Here is an 18584-nt window from a genome sequence, read left to right on the forward strand (position 1 = left end):
GCCCCCAGTCGGGGGGCGGCGGGGATCCGCCATCCACGGGCGGGAGGCCTCTGCCCGTCGGGTAGCCCTCCGGGTTGAATCCTCCGGGCGGTCCGCACGGACCCCACCTGTTTACCTCTTAACGATTTCTCGCCCTCTTGAATTTTCTTTTCAAAGTTCTTTTCAGCTTTCCCTTACGGTACTTGTCCGCTATCGGTCTCGTGCCGGTATTTAGCTTTAGATGGAGTTTACCACCCGATTTGGGCTGCATTCCCAAACAACCCGACTCCGAGAAGACCGTGACCCAGCGCGCCGGGTGCCGCAACCGGCCTAACACCGTCCGCGGGCTGGGCCTTGATCAGAAGGACTCGGGCCCCTGAGCCGCACAGGGGAGGCGGTCTTCCGTACGCCACATTTCCCGCGCCCGCCGCAGGGGCGGGGATTCGGCGCTGGGCTCTTCCCTCTTCACTCACCGTTACTGAGGGGATCCTGGTTAGTTTTTTTTCCTCCACTTAGTAATATGCTTAAATTCAGCGGGTCTCCACGTCTGATCTGAGGTCGTAGCCAAAAGGGCGGGGAGGGAGGGAGGGAGGCCCTCGCTAAGGCCCTGGAGGACGGAGCAGACGGAACGGGGAACCGGCGGAAGGGTGGACATGGGCAGCCTCAGGTCGGACCGCAGACAGCCCCACGCTCAGTTCCCAAGGGCCCCTCGGCGAGGGCGCCCTCCCCAGGTCTGCTCTTGAGGGGTCGGAGGAGGCGGCGGATGGACGGGCCCGGAGTACCTGCCTCTGCGCAGAGACCCTGCGAACGACCCCAGCCGTGCGCTCAGCAGGAAAGCGCTGAGGCGATTGACGGAATGGGTGACCCTCAGACAGGCGTAGCCCCTGGTGGAACCCGGGGCCGCAAGGTGCGTTTGAAGTGTCGATGATCAATGTGTCCTGCATTTCACACTAATTCTCGCAGCTAGCTGCATTCTTCATCGACGCACAAGCTGAGTGATCCACCGCTAAGAGTCACATGCTTTCACCCTTATACTGGTATGGAGGTAGCGGCGGCGTGAGGGGCGCAGAACTCAGTTTCCGGACGCCCCCCACCGTCGCGGAGTCGGGTTGACGGAGACCGGCCAAACAAAAGAAAGGAAAACGATGAGCCCGGAGGCTCGGAGTCCAGGCGCTCGGCCCAGGATCCTCCTTCCCCGGAGGCGTAGGAGGATCACGGGCACGGGAGAGGAGGAGGCGGCGGGGCCCCCTCTCTCTCTCTCTCTCACAAACACGGGGCACCAGAGGTGTACGGCGCCGGGGTCCTTGGCGCCCATCACCACGGCCGCCCCATATTGCTCAAGTCTTCGAACCTCCACCGTGCCCCATCGCTGGGGTCAGCGCTAGGTACCTGGAACCTTCAAGAGGGAACCATGCTCGACCGGACGGGGGGCGTCCCTCACACAGGCTCGGGGACAGGGAGGAGGACCATCCACGTGCCTGCCTGCCCGTTCAGCTCTCTCCCCGCCACCTCGGCCCAGCCGCATGGGGCACGTCCATCCATCGCGCTGGGTCCGACCGCGCAGGGGCCCCACCTCCCTTCCTCCCCGGGTCACGGGAGAGAACCTGTGTTCCCTCATGCTTTAGGCTCTCTGGTTCCCCAGGAAAGAGCGCAGGGAGAGAAGGGGGTTCTGCGGCCCAACCTCCGCCGGCTTCCCTCCACCGTCCCCGTACAGGGAATGTAGAGTTTCATCAGGTAGGGGCGGGAGTATTGGCCCCGATGCCTTCGGCGTCTGAGGGGATGCACGCGAACAGGTCCTCTGGAATAAAACCCAGTTAGAAAACCCTGTGTAGCATCTCCCCCCTTGTGGGAGCTTGCCCCCTACCCAACCACTTTAATTGAACCATATTCCGTCGTCTCCCCATCTGCCCTCCACCCCCTCCCCTCTGCCCCACCTCCCTCTATCCCCCCTCTCACCCCCTCCCCCCTGGATCCCGCCCCCCACCACCTGTGTGAAAGTCCTTCCTCCCCTCCCCCCACCTTATCCCCTGCCTTTCCCCTTGCCTCTCCCCTCCCTCCTCCCTCCGTTCCCTCTTCACCCCAGTCTTTCTTGCTTCACTGTGCACCTCTGGTCTGTCCAAACACGTCTCCTGTGCGGCCCTCTCGCTCCATGCTGGACTCACGTGCACTGCTCCAGCACTTTGCCTCGGGTCTGGTGTTCCGCGTTTCCCTCTGCCATCATCCTCTTTAGCGCTCTCTGCTACTCCACTTGTCCCTTGTCTCTGCATCACAACAGGTGTTCCACATTTCCCTTTCCCACTGCCGTCATCCTGCTCCCCTCTCTCTTGTACTCCACTCATTTCAGCAGCACCTCCGTCGCGAGTGACGTCAGCCACGCTCGCCTTTGCTCGCTTCCCTCTGTTACTCTCCGTGCCTCTTCCTTCGGACCTCTGCCCACACTCCAGCTCGATTGTCTCCTGCTCCCCGCTCCATTCGTTCCGCTCCTGCCTTATCCCACTTGCACCTTGTGGCTCCGCCTCCTTTGATGACGCGTCTCCGCCATCTTTAAGAGGCACCACTTTCCCAAGCAAGCCTGTACTTATAAAACGCAAGTACCTTTGCGTTTTTGAATTGTCTTCAAATTCCCAAATTTCCCCGGACACTTTGGGTCCCTTTCGCAAAACCTGCACCACTGGCTGCTCTGAGTCCTGCTCCTCAGACAATAAAGGGCTCTGGTCCCCTTCTGCGCTTTTTTTTTTTACCAGGTTTGTTACTTTGTCAGCATACTCTTTCTGTCCTGGCACAACCACCGTCCCCCCTCCGCTTTCTTTGTCTGTCCACTCCTCCATCTTTCCTGATTTGCATACATTTCTTTCAGGGGATTATTCCCTCTTTTCATTAGTACACTTCTCTGCTCTCTCCTCCAATGCATCTGTTTTTCTAAAAGGCAAATTTCTCTCTGCTGCCTCTCTTTTTTCCCTTCTGTGTCTGCCAATTTGACCATCACTGTAGCCAATTTAATCCTTTTTTGCAAAATCTCTGCTTCCTGCTCCAGCTTCTTAATATGCTTTAAATTCCTGCAATTCCGCTGTTATTTCCCTGTCAAGTGCCCATGCTTCCAGTGCCTCCCTGTCCTCCTCTTCTTAGAAGGCTTCCAGCACAGGGCCCCTCCCTGGGTCTTTATTTCTCAGGCTTTCCGCCCCAGGTCTATTTCCCAGGAGTTCACTCTTTCTATCTGGTATCTTTCCTGTCTGGGTCTCTTCACCCTGCTTCCGTGTGTCTTCACCTGTACCCCTTGTTACTGTTCCAGTCCCCGGGCCAGGCCTTATCCCCTTAGGAATGCTGCAACCAGAGACTTCCCAGCCCTTACCTTCTTCCAGCTGATCCCGGCCTCCTTCTTTGGCCTTCTTCTCCTCTCCCGCCAGCTCTCCTCTGCCTGGCAACCACCTCTCCAGCACCACCGTAGGGCTGCTGGTCAGCTGGAGCCCCTTGTCTTTCTCCATGCTGTGGGCCTTCAGCTAGGCCTTGGAGCCTGGCCCCAAAGTACTCCCAGGCCCAGGCCCCTGCACAGGTCTGCTGCTCCAAACTAGGCCTGCTGGTCCCTCCTCAGAGCTCCTCTCTGCACCTCCTTCTCCTTTACTGAATTACCACGGCTGCTGGCACCAGACTTGCCCTCCAATGGATCCTCGTTAAAGGATTTAAAGTGTACTCATTCCAATTACAGGGCCTCGAAAGAGTCCTGTATTGTTATTTTTCGTCACTACCTCCCCGAGGGGACGAGAAAAAAAAAACGCTCTCACCTAGAAGAGAGAGACAACTGATTTAATGAGCCATTCGCAGTTTCACTGTACCGGCTGTGTGTACTTACACGTGCATGGCTTAATCTTTGAGACAAGCATATGCTACTGGCAGGATCAACCAGGTAGCCACGGCGGCATTGTGGGACCAGATGCACCCCCCTGGGAGAGGGGGTGGCCGGACCAGAGGCAGCGGCACATGAGGTTCACCCAACAGAACCTTCGCCCACGGAGAGACACGCCAGAGGAACGCATTTCACTGGGAGGGACACACAAGAGGAGGGGGGCTGACAGACGGACCTCGGCACGGAACTCATGGCCCCCCGCCACAAGCACAGACTCCTGTGTAGAGACTGCCGGATGCCTCGGCCTCGCCTGAGAGCGGGCTCCTGTCGGAGGGAGCCCTCCCAAGAGGTCCTGAAGAGATAGGGAGAAACCACACTGCCTGAACACCAGACTGGCCGGCCCGCAAGGGCACTCCCCGTTCAGGTCTGAAGTGCCAAATCAATCAGTGGACAGAAGAGAGGAAAAGGAGACGAGAAGAAAAAAAACCGCCCTCACCTGGAAGAGAGAGACAGAGACTGATGGGGAGGGGCGCATGTGCACACGTGCACCTCCCTGTCAAAAAGAAAAGTCAGGGCACCCACTCGGAAGGGGCATCCTGGGGATTCAGTCCAACTTCCCAGAATGGACCCTAGCTCTCATTTGGGCTTCTGGGGAGCAGCCCTCCCCGGTGGACGCACACGTGGGACGTGCAGGTCCCTCTCAGGGAGCCCAGGGACAGCTGTCCAAGGGCAGGCGGGTTGGCTTTCGGGACCTTCTCGGACCCTAGCCCTCGTTCGGGCTTCCAGGGAGTGTCTCCCTCCCCCGGTGGACGCACATGTGGGACATGCAGGTCCCTCTCAGGGAGCCCAGGGACAGCTGTCCGAGGGCAGGCGGGCTGGCTTTCGGGACCTTCTCGGACCCTAGCCCTCGTTCGGGCTTCCGGGGAGCGCCCCCCCCCAGTGGACACACACATAGGACATGCAGGTCCCTCTCAGGGAGCCCAGGGACGGCTGTCCGAGGGCAGGCGGGCTGGCTTTCGGGACCTTCTCGGACCCTAGCCCTTGTTCGGGCTTCCGGGGAGCGCCCCCCCCCCCCCCCCAGTGGACACACGCATGTGGCAGGCAGGTCCCTCTCGGGGAGCCCAGGGACAGCTCCGGGGAGCCCGGGCAGTCAAGGTGCCCCGGTCGGTGGTGGAAACCACCAACCTGGTAATCTGGAGCAACTTCCCCGACCCGTAGAAAGGAAAAGTCAGGGCCCCCCTCAGGAGGAGAGAGACTCGGCTTTTCTGTCTGATCCTGTGGAACTGCTGCCCGGCTGCAGGGAAGCAAATCTGACTCCTTTCCGACTTCCATGGCGGGCTCCCTCTCGGGGAGCCAAGGGTCAGCTCTCCGAGGGCAAGCAGACTTTCGGGACCTTCTCTCCCCTTCCTGGCGACTTCCATGCGAAGCCGTTCTTTCTGCGGCCCCAGAGCACCCTCCGCAGCTGGGTCCAACAGCGGGGGCCATGCCCCTCTGCTCTAGCCCCGTGGAGGTCCCTCTGAGCCCAGGCAGGCTTCTCGGTCGAGGTGCCCCGGTCAGTGGTGGAAACCACCAACCTAGTAATCCGGAGAAATGTCTCCGACCCGTAGAAAAGAAAAGTCAGCCCCCCCCCCCCCCCCCCCCTCAGGAGGGGAGAGACTCGGCTTTTCTGTTCGACCCTGTGGAACTGCTGCCCGGCTGCAGGGAAGCAAATCTGACTCCTTTCCAACTTCCATGGCGGGCTCCCTCTGGTGGCTGCCAGCGGCATTGCTCCCAGCAAACACTTGGCTGAAATTTTGCAAAGAGCCTTGGAGAGCACAGCGCATGCTCCTGCCAACCCTCCCGCTCTGTTGCCACGTGACCAAGGGGTTCACAGGCAGCACGTGTGAAGGAAAGGCGGTTACAGTGTGCCATGGAACGACGCAAAAGTAAGACTTTAACATTGTGTGAAAGAATAGAAGTGCTTAAGAAATTAAATAACGAGCAGAGTCAAGCATCTATTGCTCGAGAATATGGCGTGAACCGCAGTCAAATTTCACGTATCTTGAAGCAGAAAGACCTGCTTCTGGGAGACTTGCGAAACAATAGAAACCCACAACGGAAACGTAAGCGGGCAGGAAAAGTTGAGGAGGGTGAAGAGGCTCTCCTTTGGTGGTTTTCACAAGTCAGGAGCAGACAGTTTCCTGTAAGTGGTCCGCTGCTCATGAAGAAAGCTGGCCAGCTAGCTGGCTGTCTTGGGCTAACTGAGTTCAAAGCCACTGTTGGGTGGCTGGAAAGATGGAAAAGGAGGAACAGCATTAAATTTAAGAAGCAGCACGGTGAGTGGAAAGACGCTGATGACTCAGGGGCTGAAAATTGGGTGGTGTCAGTTCTTCCTTCCATCCTGAACGAGTATGCACCTCGTGACATTTTCAATGCAGTCAAAACTGGCCTCTACTGGTGAGCCATTCCTGATGGCACACTGGCATTCAAGCAGGCCAAACCTATGAGAAGTAAAGCATCGAAGGAACGACTGACCATCCTCCTATGCTGCAATATGGATGGAGGTGAGAAGTTGGAACCCCTGGTCATCGGAAAGCCCCGTTGCTTCAAGAACGTGAAGCGGCTCCCTGCGTCATACCAGGCGAACGGCAATTCATGGATGACTGGGGACCTTTGGAAGCAGTGGCTAAAGGAATTAAACACCAGAATGCAGGCACAAAAACGTCCCATTTTGCTGCTCTGCGACAATTGTGCTGCACACACTGCTCATGTCAGGCTGTCTCACATTAAGCTGGTCTTCCTGCCGCCAAACACTACCTCTCTGATCCAACCATTGGATCAGGACATAATAGCCAATTTTAAAACACATTATCGTACTCCTCTGCTATGTCATCTGATGGGCCTTATGGACGGACAGACTGGTGATAATAAAAGTGCCATTGAACTGGCTCGTAGTCTGTCCCTGTTGGATTCCCTACACCTGCAGAAAGAGCCTGGAATCGGGTCACACAGGCATCCATTGTCAAATGCTACAAGCGGGCACGCTTTGTTAAGGATGTGGGGAGGGACCCAACAGATGCAGCCAATGCCAGAGTGGCAGATCAACAAGCTACTGACATCCCAGCCGGTGTTACCAAAGAGCAGTTCCATCAATAAATAGCTGTCGATTGCAGTCTACAGACAGCCGGCGACAGCACGGATGTCCAGCTATGCGCCTACACGCAGGCAACGGCTGACGATGAAGCAGACGATCAAATGAGCAGCAAGGCACATGCTGACCTAATTCAACAACCTCCTGCCACTTTTGCTACAGTGCTGGAGAGTCTAAGCAACATTCGGGCCTATCTGGAGAACAATGGATGTCAGTGCTATGACCGATTTTACCGTCTGGCAGACTTAGTCTATGAAACTCAAAGACACAGTAGTGTGCAGAGGACTATCACTGATTATTTCAAGAAAGCCAAATGTCAGATAACAGAGACTGTATAGTGTGTACATTTAATAAACAGTACTGTTCATATGTTTATCAGATGTCAAGCTTCTTTGGCTCACAACGGTTAAGCGCACGCTCCTGTTAACTGCATGTATTTCTTCGGTCCCAGGCCCTTGCACTTAAGCGGAGTGCACTGTATTCTATATTGTAATTTATTTCTTTGCCACGTTGCAACTGTCCATAATTAAGGTGATTTTATAGTGGGATGTATATGTGGGAAGTTTGTTTTATAAATGCACCGATCCTGACACATAAATTTACACTTGTGTATTTACTTTATACGTATATATCCTATATAATAATTCTCACCTCCAACGTTCTAAAGTAGCTGCCTGTGTCCGTGGCTCCTTCGGAGTTGCTGAGCTAGGTTCCGAAGTCAGGCTGATGTCACCATTCCTGACATAACCGTTGCCATTATGCTGAGAAGGAGGTGGGGTGAGGGCTCCAGCAGCCAGCTGGCAAGGGAAGCCTCCAGTTGGCTGGGCTGTCTGAGGAGGAGGAGCCCGGCCGCGAGGCTCTAACCCACAGAAGTAGGAAGCGGGGTGAGGGCTCCAGCAGCCAGCTGGGCACGCAGCAAGCCTAGCTCCCAACACGAATCCTTCGGCCAGAAGGGGAGGGTCAGGGCAGCTTCCGGAGCGCCGGCTCTGACAAGATGGCCGGCACTCCACTTCGCGGGGCCGAGAGGATCGGGGCGGCTTCCGGAGCACCGGCTCTGCCAAGATGGCCGACGCTCCACTTTGCGGGGGTGAGAGGATCGGGGCGACAATCTGGGTGGCTGGAGGGGGGGCAGGTGAGAGAGCAGGGTCGTTGGACATGGATTGCTGCAGGGGGGGCAGGGGGAGAGGAGGGTCGCTGGATATGGATGGCTGCAGGGGGGAAGGGGAGGGGGTGGTCACCTGAGACCAGAGAGGTGGGGGTGGAAGGGGATCCTCAGACCATAAATGGGGGAGGAAGAGGGCCCTGAGGGGGAGGGAGGGGGCCCTGAGAGGGGGGTGGGGGCAGGCCCTGAGAGAGGGCGGTGGGGGCAAACACTCACTCTGTCTTTCACATACACTCTCTCTGACATACTCTATCACTATCGCTCTGTCACACACACACTCTCTCTTTGACACAAACACACACAAACTCTCTCATTCTCTCTCTGACACATACACTCCTTCTCTCACACACACTCTCTCTCAAACATACACTCTGAGGAAAACCTTGCTAGCTCCCATTTCATTTCTGACAGAAATGGGCCTTTTTTACTAGTATAGTTAATAAAATGCATTTAACTACTCCCAACCAATCAATATTCAAGATAAAATGAAAACAAATCAAGCAAAAATCCTGCATTCCTATCAAGATAGTGAAAACAGTATCCTCAGCTAAATAACTGGACCTTGTAGCAACCTACTGCTCCAAACTATTGAAATAATAATGAAGAAAGATCCTCAGATAAGTAGATAAGACAGACTATACTTCAGCCTATATCACCAGTGTTCCAAACTATCAATCATAGGATCAGTATAAAAGGGTAACTTACTGGTGTATCTAACCAGCATTTTCAAATCAATGTGCAACCAAAATATTGTGGTTCCAAAACAATTATCAAATCAGAAATGTCTATCTACAGTTATTATTTGTGACAGTCTCTTGGAAAAGGTGACTAAAGTAGCAGATCCAATGTTGAGAATGGCAGATTTTTTTCATCTCCTCGGTTTATAAGCAATCTACAAAAGTCATTATTTATTATTTGCAGTTAGTTGATATACCACAAGGGGACTAAATTTCGGCATCTGTGGTTTACAACACAAAAAAATATTGAAGTAAAAACAAAAGGGGAAGGGGGGATGAAGGTAGGCAGAGAGAAGAGGGTAAGGAAATTTAGGAGGAGGGATTTGAACCTCTAACTTTTTTAGTTTTTCACATAAAAGGATGAGGTTTGGACTGTTGTATAACAAATTGTTTGCTCTAACAGAATTAATTAAAACATTTTTTTTTGTTTCTGGTGACTTTAGTCACATTTTAAAGTTCAACATCAAAAACAATACTTAACAACACTGTACAAAATCCTTTGGTCTTTTATGGAATCAAACTCATACTGCCTACAATCACACAACACTGTTACCAGGTGCACTTTTCAGTTTGACATAGCAAGAAGTTTCCTTAAAATTGTGTCAGGAGCCAGCGCTCTAGAGGACCTTGAAGCTGTTTACTTTAGGAATGCGTTTTAGCATATATAGGTTGCATTTGAATATTGCTGCCCATACGCCAACTTAACCACTCCAAAGCTCTATGGCAATGTTCCCTCTAAGCTGCGCAGCCACGCACCTTCTCTTAAGCCAGGCAGCAGATGCACCAGGACCTGCCCCTCCTACTGCTAACCCTGCTGCCACTGCTGCTGCTTCAGATCAGCATCACCAGTGGCAAAACAAAGCACAGCCATAGCAGGGCTAACTGCATACACAGCTGCAGCTTTGCCCTAGAACAGGAAGATGACATCATAGGGGGCAGGACTGGCCATGTAGTGTTTTGCTGTTGCTGCTGATCTGGAGTTGCAGTGGTGGTGGGATTATGAAGGGGGAGAGGGGTCAGATGCTGTATGTGGAAGGATCAGAGAGTGGGGGATACAGGTTGGATGGAAGGGGTACAGAGGTGACAGATAGTAGATGAAAAAGTAGATGGGAAGGGGAAGAGAATCCAGATGCTAGCTGGAAGCAGTTGAGAGAAGGGGGGGATAGACATGGGATGGAAGCGGGGGAGACGAGGGATAGACACGGGATGGAAGCGGGGGAGACAGGGGGGATAAACATGGGATGGAAGGGTGCAGAGAAAGAGGGGAGATAATGGAAGGAAGAGGGAGGAGAGAGAAGACAAATGCTGGATAGTAGGGTGGGAATGAAAAAAACAGATGCTGGATGGAAGAGGGGCAGAGAAGGAGCAGATGTTGCATGGAAGAGGGTCAGTGAAGGGGCAGATTCTGGATAGAAGAAGGGGGGGGGCAGATGCAGGATGAAAGTACCTGGCAAGATTCCAAAAGAGTATAACAGATTTTATACTGCTTATCCTAGAATAAGCAATAGATTTTCCCAAGTCCATCTTTTTATAATTTGTATGACGTCTTTATTAAACTTTTTCGAAGCAACTGCTCAAGACACATCAAGACAAAACAAGCAAACAACAAGACTGCTGGCAAACAATACCAGAACAACCTACATTATAGTAAGCAACAAAATTAGATAATAGTACTTCCTAGTGTACAAAGAAGTAACCTTAACTTCAAAAGATTTTCTTATACAAATCCCCCCTTGCCCAACCCCCTCCTTACCCCCCCTCAACATCACCTTATACATCAGCTTACCCCCAAATCCACCCACCCGCCTGAACTGCTTTGCAAGTCCCAAGTACACAACAAGACAAATCAGTAAGAACAATACTTCAAATTTGATAAATTTGGTTAAGACGAGAGGGAGTCAAATACCATCTATATAGCACCTTGGCACAGTTTTCCTTTAAGTGGACAGAGATAGAAACCTTTAATGAGGCCCACTCCAGGAGAGCCTAGTCATCCTCGCCAACCTCAATCCCCAGCTCATCCCGCCACCTAGTACGGTGTGCACAAAAAGGCTTAACCAGCGATCTCAAATATTTGTACAGGCAGGAAATCAAACCTTTTGTACCCCTAGAATCCTCCCAAAGATCTTCCAAATATGAGTTTACCTGAGTCTTAATTGTAAAAGATAAGAAGTGTTTCAGTTGGGTATAGGCATAGAACTCCTCCACCATAATATCAAAAGATTTAAAAGCATCCTCCTCGTACAGCTGACCCCAAGTTTTAAGACCCACCGAAGCCCAACGGGCAAAGGGTCCAGGACCTATGCCTGGAGGGATCAGCGGATTCAACCAAATAGATGACAAACGTGAGAGTACCAATTCAGGCTTAGAAAACATAGCATCCCAGTTATAAAAGGTAGATGAGACCGAAAGACAAATGTCCGGAGATATTCTGCGATATTTTCTAGGGATCCATATAAGCCCATTAAGAGGAGAGGGACCCACGGCCCCCTGCTCTAATTTAACCCAAAGTTTCTGATGGGAGTTCTGGTACCATTCCAGGGCCAACTGAGCCTGAGCCGCCCGGTAATACCAAACAACATTGGGCACTCACAACCCTCCTTACCCCGGATCTCGATAAAGAAGGGAACGAGGCAGACAAGGACGCTTATTGTGCCAGATAAAAAGATTCAAACACCTTTGTAAACCGGAAAAAAAGGGTCGAGACAACTTCAGGGGAAAGACCTGGAAAAGATACATCAGCCTAGGAAGAATATTCATTTTTTTTTTAATTCTTTATTTATATTTCTTTTAACAATTCCAAGAACATATCTTGTACAGAAAAAAAGAGTATATTCACAAAATTAGAACAAGGATTATATTAGTATATTACTGAAAATATTTTATAATCATCTTATGTTAGTCCACAATTGTGCGGGAGAAAAACAAGGCACAATATTAGGAAGTAACTTCTTTTAGATTTTCATTCGGAGCCGTGAAAGGAGGTTCACAGGATATATATACATATAGTAACATAGTAGATGACAGCAGAAAAAGACCTGCACGGTCCATCCAGTCTGCCCAACAAGATAAACTCACATGTGCTACTTTTTGTATATACCTTACCTTGTTTTGTACCTGTCCTTTTCAGGGCACAGACCGTATAAGTCTGCCCAGCACTATCCCCGCCTCCCAACCACCAGCCCTGCCTCCCACCACCGGTTCTGGCACAGACCGTATAAGTCTTCCCAGCACTATCCCTGCCTCGCAACCACCAGTCCCGCCTCCCACCACTGGCTCTGGCACAGACCATATAAGTCTGCACAGCACCATCCCCGCCTCCCGCCACCGGCTCTGCCACCCAATCTCGGCTAAGCTCCTTAGGATCCATTCCTTCTGAACAGGATTCCTTTATGTTTATCCCACGCATGTTTGAATTTCATTACCGTTTTCGTTTCCACCACCTCCTGCGGGAGGGAATTCCAAGCATCCACTACTCTCTCCTTGAAAAAAAAACTTCCTGACATTTTTCTTGAGTCTGCCCCCCTTCAATCTCATTTCATGTCCTCTCGTTCTACCACCTTCGCATCTCCGGAAAAGGTTCGTTTGCGGATTAATACCTTTCAAATATTTGAACGTCTGTATCATATCACCCCTGTTTCTCCTTTCCTCCAGAGTATACATGTTCAGGTCCGCAAGTCTCTCCTCATACGTCTTGTAACGCAAATCCCATACCATTCTCGTAGCTTTTCTTTGCACTGCTTCAATTTTTTTTTCATCCTTAAGAAGATACGGCCTCCAAAACTGAACACAATACTCCAGGTGGGGCCTCACCAACGACTTATACAGGGGCATCAACACCCCCTTTCTTCTGCTGGTCACACCTCTCTCTATACAGCCTAACAACCTTCTAGCTACGGCCACCGCCTTGTCACACTGTTTCATCGCCTTCAAATCCTCAGATACTATCACCCCAAGATCCCTCTCCCCATCCGTACCTATCAGACTCTCCCCGCCTAACACATACGTCTCCCGTGGATTTCTACTCCCTAAGTGCATCACTTTGCATTTCTTCGCATTGAATTTTAATTGCCAAACCTTAGACCATTCTTCTAGCTTCCATAGGTCCTTTTTCATGTTTTCCAGTCCCTCCGGGGTGTCCACTCTGTTACAGATCTTAGTATCATCCGCAAATAGGCAAACTTTACCTTCTAACCCTTCGGCAATGTCACTCACAAATATATTGAACAGAATCGGCCCCAGCTGTCAAATCCATTTCTGAATTTGGAATTGGGGTGATTACCTTCTTAGATTCCAAGAAAGAATTTAAGTGTAATGGGTCAAAGAAAATATATTTCACAGAGTTCAGTTTCACAACACACTTACAAGGGAAATTCAACCAAAGCAATCCCCCCAATTGATACACAATGGGGCGTAACTTAAGAAAACTTTGATGCCGCTTTTGTGTTACTTTGGATACATCTGGATATATTCTTACTTTAAAATTAAGAAAAGTTTCTTTTCTATGTCTGAAAAATTGCTTCAATTTCCAATCCCTATCTGACTGTAACACATATGTAACAATAAGAGTTGCTGATTTCAAACCCACGTTATCTCCTTCTATTATTTGTGAAAGATTCAAAGTATCAAATATCGGTTCAGTTCCTTCCGAATCAAGTTGTTGCAAGAAAATGATTTATCTTGGGGGAAGAGCTCTAGAGCACTCGCTAATATTTATAATTTTTACTATATATATATTTATTTTAAATTCTCCACCAGTTGCCGATTAAAGCAACAAGATCTACAATTACACTGAATGAAAGGAATTAAATATATTTATTGGATTGCATTAACCTGCATTACCAGGTCTAAGAGCATGTGTAAAGATCAGAATATATATATTTAGCCTCAAAAGGATTTATTTTAAAATACAAATCATGTAAATAATATTGCAAATGAGAGGTAGGTCTTACAGATCTTTACAGAGAATCTGTGCTTAAGTAAGGTAGCAAATCTAGATCAAAAGTTATGTTACTTACAAGTCCTGGTTACAAAGTATGAGCAGCTTGAGGTGAGCACATGGTTAGGAGAGGTCCTCATAGCAGGCAGGTGAGCTGCAGGTCAGGTCCCAAGAGGAAGAGCTGGGCTGTTTCCAGGCTTTTTATAATGTTCCCTGAGTCCTGGATATTGTAGTTTGCACTAGGGAAGCATGGTCACATGTTTCCTGGATATCTGCTGGCAAATGGCTTTTCTATAGCTTGAGGGCTTTTGCACAGGTTTCAGTCTGCTGTGATAGGTGGAGTTTCTTTTGTCATATAGATGGGCTTTTTCAGTTTGAGTCATAGTAGTCTCTCTCGGAGTTGCCAGGTGGGCTGGTTTCCCACCCAATTGGGCTGGTTTTTAAGCCAGGATGCGGGAAATTATCGAAGGTTGCGGGCTGCGGGAAATTGGGCTTCTTTTTCACTGCAGCTGTGCAGGGTGTGGGCTCTTTTTTCGGGGCTTCTATTGGTCTAATTTGGTCCAATAGAAGCTTTTCCGGGGCTTCTATTGGTCCAATTTGGTCCAATAGAAGCTATTCCGGGGCGGGGTTGACATCGGGGGCGGGGTTTATGACGCCAGAGATGTCATTGGGGCGGGGAAATGATGTCAGAGGTGATGTCAGGGGGTGGGGTCGGTGACGGGGGCGGGGTCGATGACGTTGGAGGCGGGGTTTGACATTGGGCGGGTTTTGGGCTGGTTTAAGGCTGATTTTGGGTGGGGAAAATTTTTCCCATCTGGCAACCTTCTCTCTGCTTCAGTTTTTTGTTCTCTAGAGATGTCTTGGTGACCCTCCCAGCCAGCTTTTGTCTCTGTTAAGTGTTTGTAATTGACTAGCCCTCCTATCAAAGCCAGTTTCTGCTGCAGTTTCAAATATATTTTTAAAGCTGTATTTTTGTATCTGATTCAGCATAATCAATATTATGCTACACATTTCAATAATTCTGCTGCATATTTAATTCTGACAATTGAACTGACGTCATGTTACAAAGTTGTCCACCTGACTTGACTTTTTATATGGTTGTAGATAATAAATGTTAGAAATTGGTGGGCAAGCTTGTTCAGGTATCTTTAAGATATCAAGCATATATTTCTTAAAAGTTAATAAAGGTGCAGCCATTTCTTGTTTAGGAAAATTTATAACTCGAAGAGTCTTCGATCTCTGTTGATTTTCTAAATTTTCAACTTTAAGTCGTAGTAATTTGTTTTCTTTTATAATATTTGCTTGAACCTGTTGGGACAACTTTATGTCCCTTGCATTTTCCTCATATTTTCCATAGTTTTTATTTGCTTTTCCAGCTTTAAAATAGTTTCAGTGGGGGTTTGTACCTTCTGAGAAAGTAAAACCAGTTTTTGGGACAAGGATGTTTCCAATGTCAAAAGGGCGTCCCAAATAGTCTCAAGAGTAATGGTTGAAGGTTTAGAAAGCAATGAAGACTTACTTAGTGATGTAGAAATGTTGTCGGAGTCTTCAAGGGCGTTCTTCTCCCTTTCAACAGATGTCTGTTCAGAAATGCCTTGGCCAATTAGTTTATCACCCTTTTCCATCAGGGCGCTCTGTGCTTGATTGCTGGAGTCTGGCCCTGCTGCAGGACTTGCTGCCCCCACTTCGGAGGGTAAAAAACCCTGTACAAGAGTCTCCTGCACGGCAGCAGGCATTGGCAGCGGATACCTTAATTCGAGGCTGAGCGAGGTATTAACCTCCAGTTGCAGAAGCGTTTCACCTTTCTCCGCTCCCGCAAACAATGAGGAATCACAGCCACCTTGCGCTCCTGTGACCACGAAGCGGTCCATCGTCCCCACCGCATGAGAAATAGATACCGCTGGGCCTGGTCTTTGCCTGCCTCTCTGCTTGGGCATTTTCCAAGGTAAAATTATTTAACAAAAAAATCCGTTTAAATTCAAAGACTGCTTCGATGTGCTCCCTTCAGGACGCCATCTTGGATTATCCCCTAAGAATATTCATTTTTAAGGTAGCAATATGCCCAAACCAGGATAAATCAGAACGATCCCAACGGTCCAAATCCCTATAAATATCGTTCAGGAGAGGGGGGTAGTTTCCCAAGTCCATCTTAATAATGGCTTATTTTCTCGAGTTTGTTTTAAATTTACTACTTTGTAGCTTCATTAAGTACCTCCTAGTCCTAGTATTTTTGAAAAGCGTAAACAAGCAATTCACGTCTACCCATTCCAATCCGTTCAGTATTTTGGGTAACATGATAATGATAAGCATGATAGTAGAGTAACAGCAAATATTATAAGACAGTTCTGGATATGTGTGGAGGAGTTCACATTTGTTGATCTTTGTGGTATGCCGTGTTAAAGAGATGGGTCTTCAGTAGTTTGCGGAAGTCAGTTAGTTCATATATTGTTTTTAAGTTGCGCAGCAGCGCGTTCCAGAATTGTGTGCTCCTCTCAGCCATCTCTTCTCCAAGCTGAAGAGCCCCAGCCTTTTTTTTTTTAAACAATGTTATACAAAGCAGAGTAAAACAGTCAGCACAATATCCAAACAATTTGTTGCATAAGATACAATGGACAAAAAGGTGCCTCCATGTTTACAACTCTTGACCTAATGCAGCTCAGTATTGACTTTTTCAATAATGAATCCCCCCTCTCACCAAAATCTTGTGCAGTACATCCACATGTCACTCATACCCATTCCATATCCACTCCATACATTCACTCATCCCTCACCCTTCCACACCATCTAACCCCCCCCCCCCCCCCCGCCGCGTGTGATGAAAGAGTAAACTATAACCCCCCCCCCCCCCCCCAATACCCTAAGGGTTCATCATTTCCAGGCATCTTGTCCAAAGCAAGGCATATTTTTTACTATCCAATCGCTGGGATTTGGAGTACACCATTTTCTCAAACTTTCCCATTTCTCTCATTTTTGCTGTCCAGCAATCATACGGGATGTTGTCTGACATTGTCCAGAACTGCAAAATTGTCTTCTTGACCAATAGTAGTGACACATACACAAAACGTCATTGTGATTGTGTGAGGCCCTGTATGGTCAAGAGAGCCTGGTCGCCCAAGAGCATAATCCCACTTCAAGGTCTTACATACAACCTTGTTGATCAGGCTGATTGCCTCGTTCCATAAGGTGAGGCCGGGGCACTCCAAGAAGGCATGTATTAGTGTCCCCCGCTCCCTCTTGACACCGGCTGCACCTATCCGATTCCCATAACCCCATCACAGCCCCCTTTGCTTTTGATATGTACGCCCTGTGAAGTATTTTATATTGTGTTTCCTGCAGGTCTGTTGATTTAACCATTTCGTATAGATTGGAAAAAAGTGTACAGAACTGTGGGTACTCATACTCCCTGCCAAAATCTTTGTTCCATTGGTGCATCAAACTCTCCATGTCTACCCTGGGCAATGACATTTTTAGTAGCTTATACCAGGTAGCTAATTTAGTCAATGGCTTAGGTACCCGCAGGAGCAAAAGATCTAACTCACCATACTCCCATGTCTGCCCAAAATGATTCTTCAAAGTTACCTGAAGAAAGGGTAACATATGATTATTTGGTAACTTCCACTGCTCCTTAACCTGGTCAAAATTAGGGAAGTTACCTTCGGGTTTTTTTTCAAGCAGCTGACCTATGTTGGTGCAGCCCCTCTCCTTCCATAACCAAAACACTGAAGCCCCCATTCCTGCTGGAAACTCTACATTACCCAGGAGGCCCAAAAATGGTGAGGCTTCTGGCGTCTTCCCTTGTCTGCCCCTCCACCAACTCCATGCCCTTCTCAAGGGTCTAAGAAACCCCAACTTAGATGCTAATTGTGGAGTGTTACTTGAATTCATATGCAAAAGATTTATAACCGAGTATGGATGTCCCCATTCTTCCATCCACCCCGCCGATGTGTAACGATGCGTCCCCGTAATCCCCTCATGAATGAACCTCATGAGAGCAGCTATATTATACAATCTTAGGTCAGGAAGATTCAGACGTCCCTGTTCTTTACCATGGATTAACTGCTTATGCCCTATCCGAACCCCTGTATGCCGACATATGAAGGAACATATAAGAGAGCGGAAAAGACGCTCATCTTTCCTTAGTATCCATAAAGGTGCCGCCTGTAGCGGATATAGTATCTTGGGAAGAAGAATCATCTTCACCAAGGCCACCCTTCCCATTAACGACAGAGGTAGATCTTTCCATTCCTCACAAAGGCGTTTTATTTTCTATATAGGATCAATTACATTACGTTTATAAAGGAATATCCCCAAATATTGCATAGGGCCCTTGGAAGGTGTTATAGACAAGGTCGAGAATTGAGGGGACCACACGTCCCCCGCCAGGGACAAAAGTTCTGATTTAGCACAATTGACCCGCAGGCCCGATAAGTCCCCAAAAGCGCTCACAATATTAAGTGCTTCTGGTAGCTGCCTTGGAGCATGGGAAAGGTATAATAAGATGTCATCTGCAAAAAGGTTAATTCGTGCCTCCCTATTTCCTACAAGCACCCCCTGGAGTTGGGTACTATTCCTGATTTTGATAGCTAGGGGTTCAATGGCTAGCAGAAAGAGGAGTGGAGAGAGAGGGCAACCCTGACGTGTTCCCCTTTGCAAGGAAAAAGCTTCTGTGAGGATACCATTAATTAGCAACTGTGCCTTTTCCATATCCAATCCTACTATAGCTCCCATCCCTTCCTTACCCCTGTGTTCATGAATCGCCGACATGGCTCTTAAAAGATTCATAGAGGCGTAGCGGC

At 49.2% G+C, this 18584-nt stretch overlaps 1 protein-coding gene and 2 non-coding genes across 4 annotated transcripts in view; 1 reads left to right on the forward strand and 2 right to left on the reverse strand.

Moving 5' to 3' along the window:
* Window positions 1–540, reverse strand: part of LOC115467459 — a 3793-nt gene extending 3253 nt beyond the window's left edge. The window contains exon 1 of the ribosomal RNA XR_003941747.1: window positions 1–540. This exon is cut by the window's left edge and continues 3253 nt beyond it. This is a non-coding gene — a ribosomal RNA (28S ribosomal RNA).
* Window positions 1–18584, forward strand: part of ARID4B (AT-rich interaction domain 4B) — a 1313885-nt gene that overhangs the window by 887549 nt on the left and 407752 nt on the right. The gene's annotated exons all lie outside the window — the stretch shown is intronic.
* LOC115467465 lies at window positions 841–994 on the reverse strand. The gene has a single exon (XR_003941752.1). It is a non-coding gene; the product is annotated as a 5.8S ribosomal RNA (ribosomal RNA).

The sequence above is a fragment of the Microcaecilia unicolor genome, chromosome 3 (assembly GCF_901765095.1).
Source record: "Microcaecilia unicolor chromosome 3, aMicUni1.1, whole genome shotgun sequence".
Lineage (NCBI taxonomy): Eukaryota > Metazoa > Chordata > Amphibia > Gymnophiona > Siphonopidae > Microcaecilia > Microcaecilia unicolor.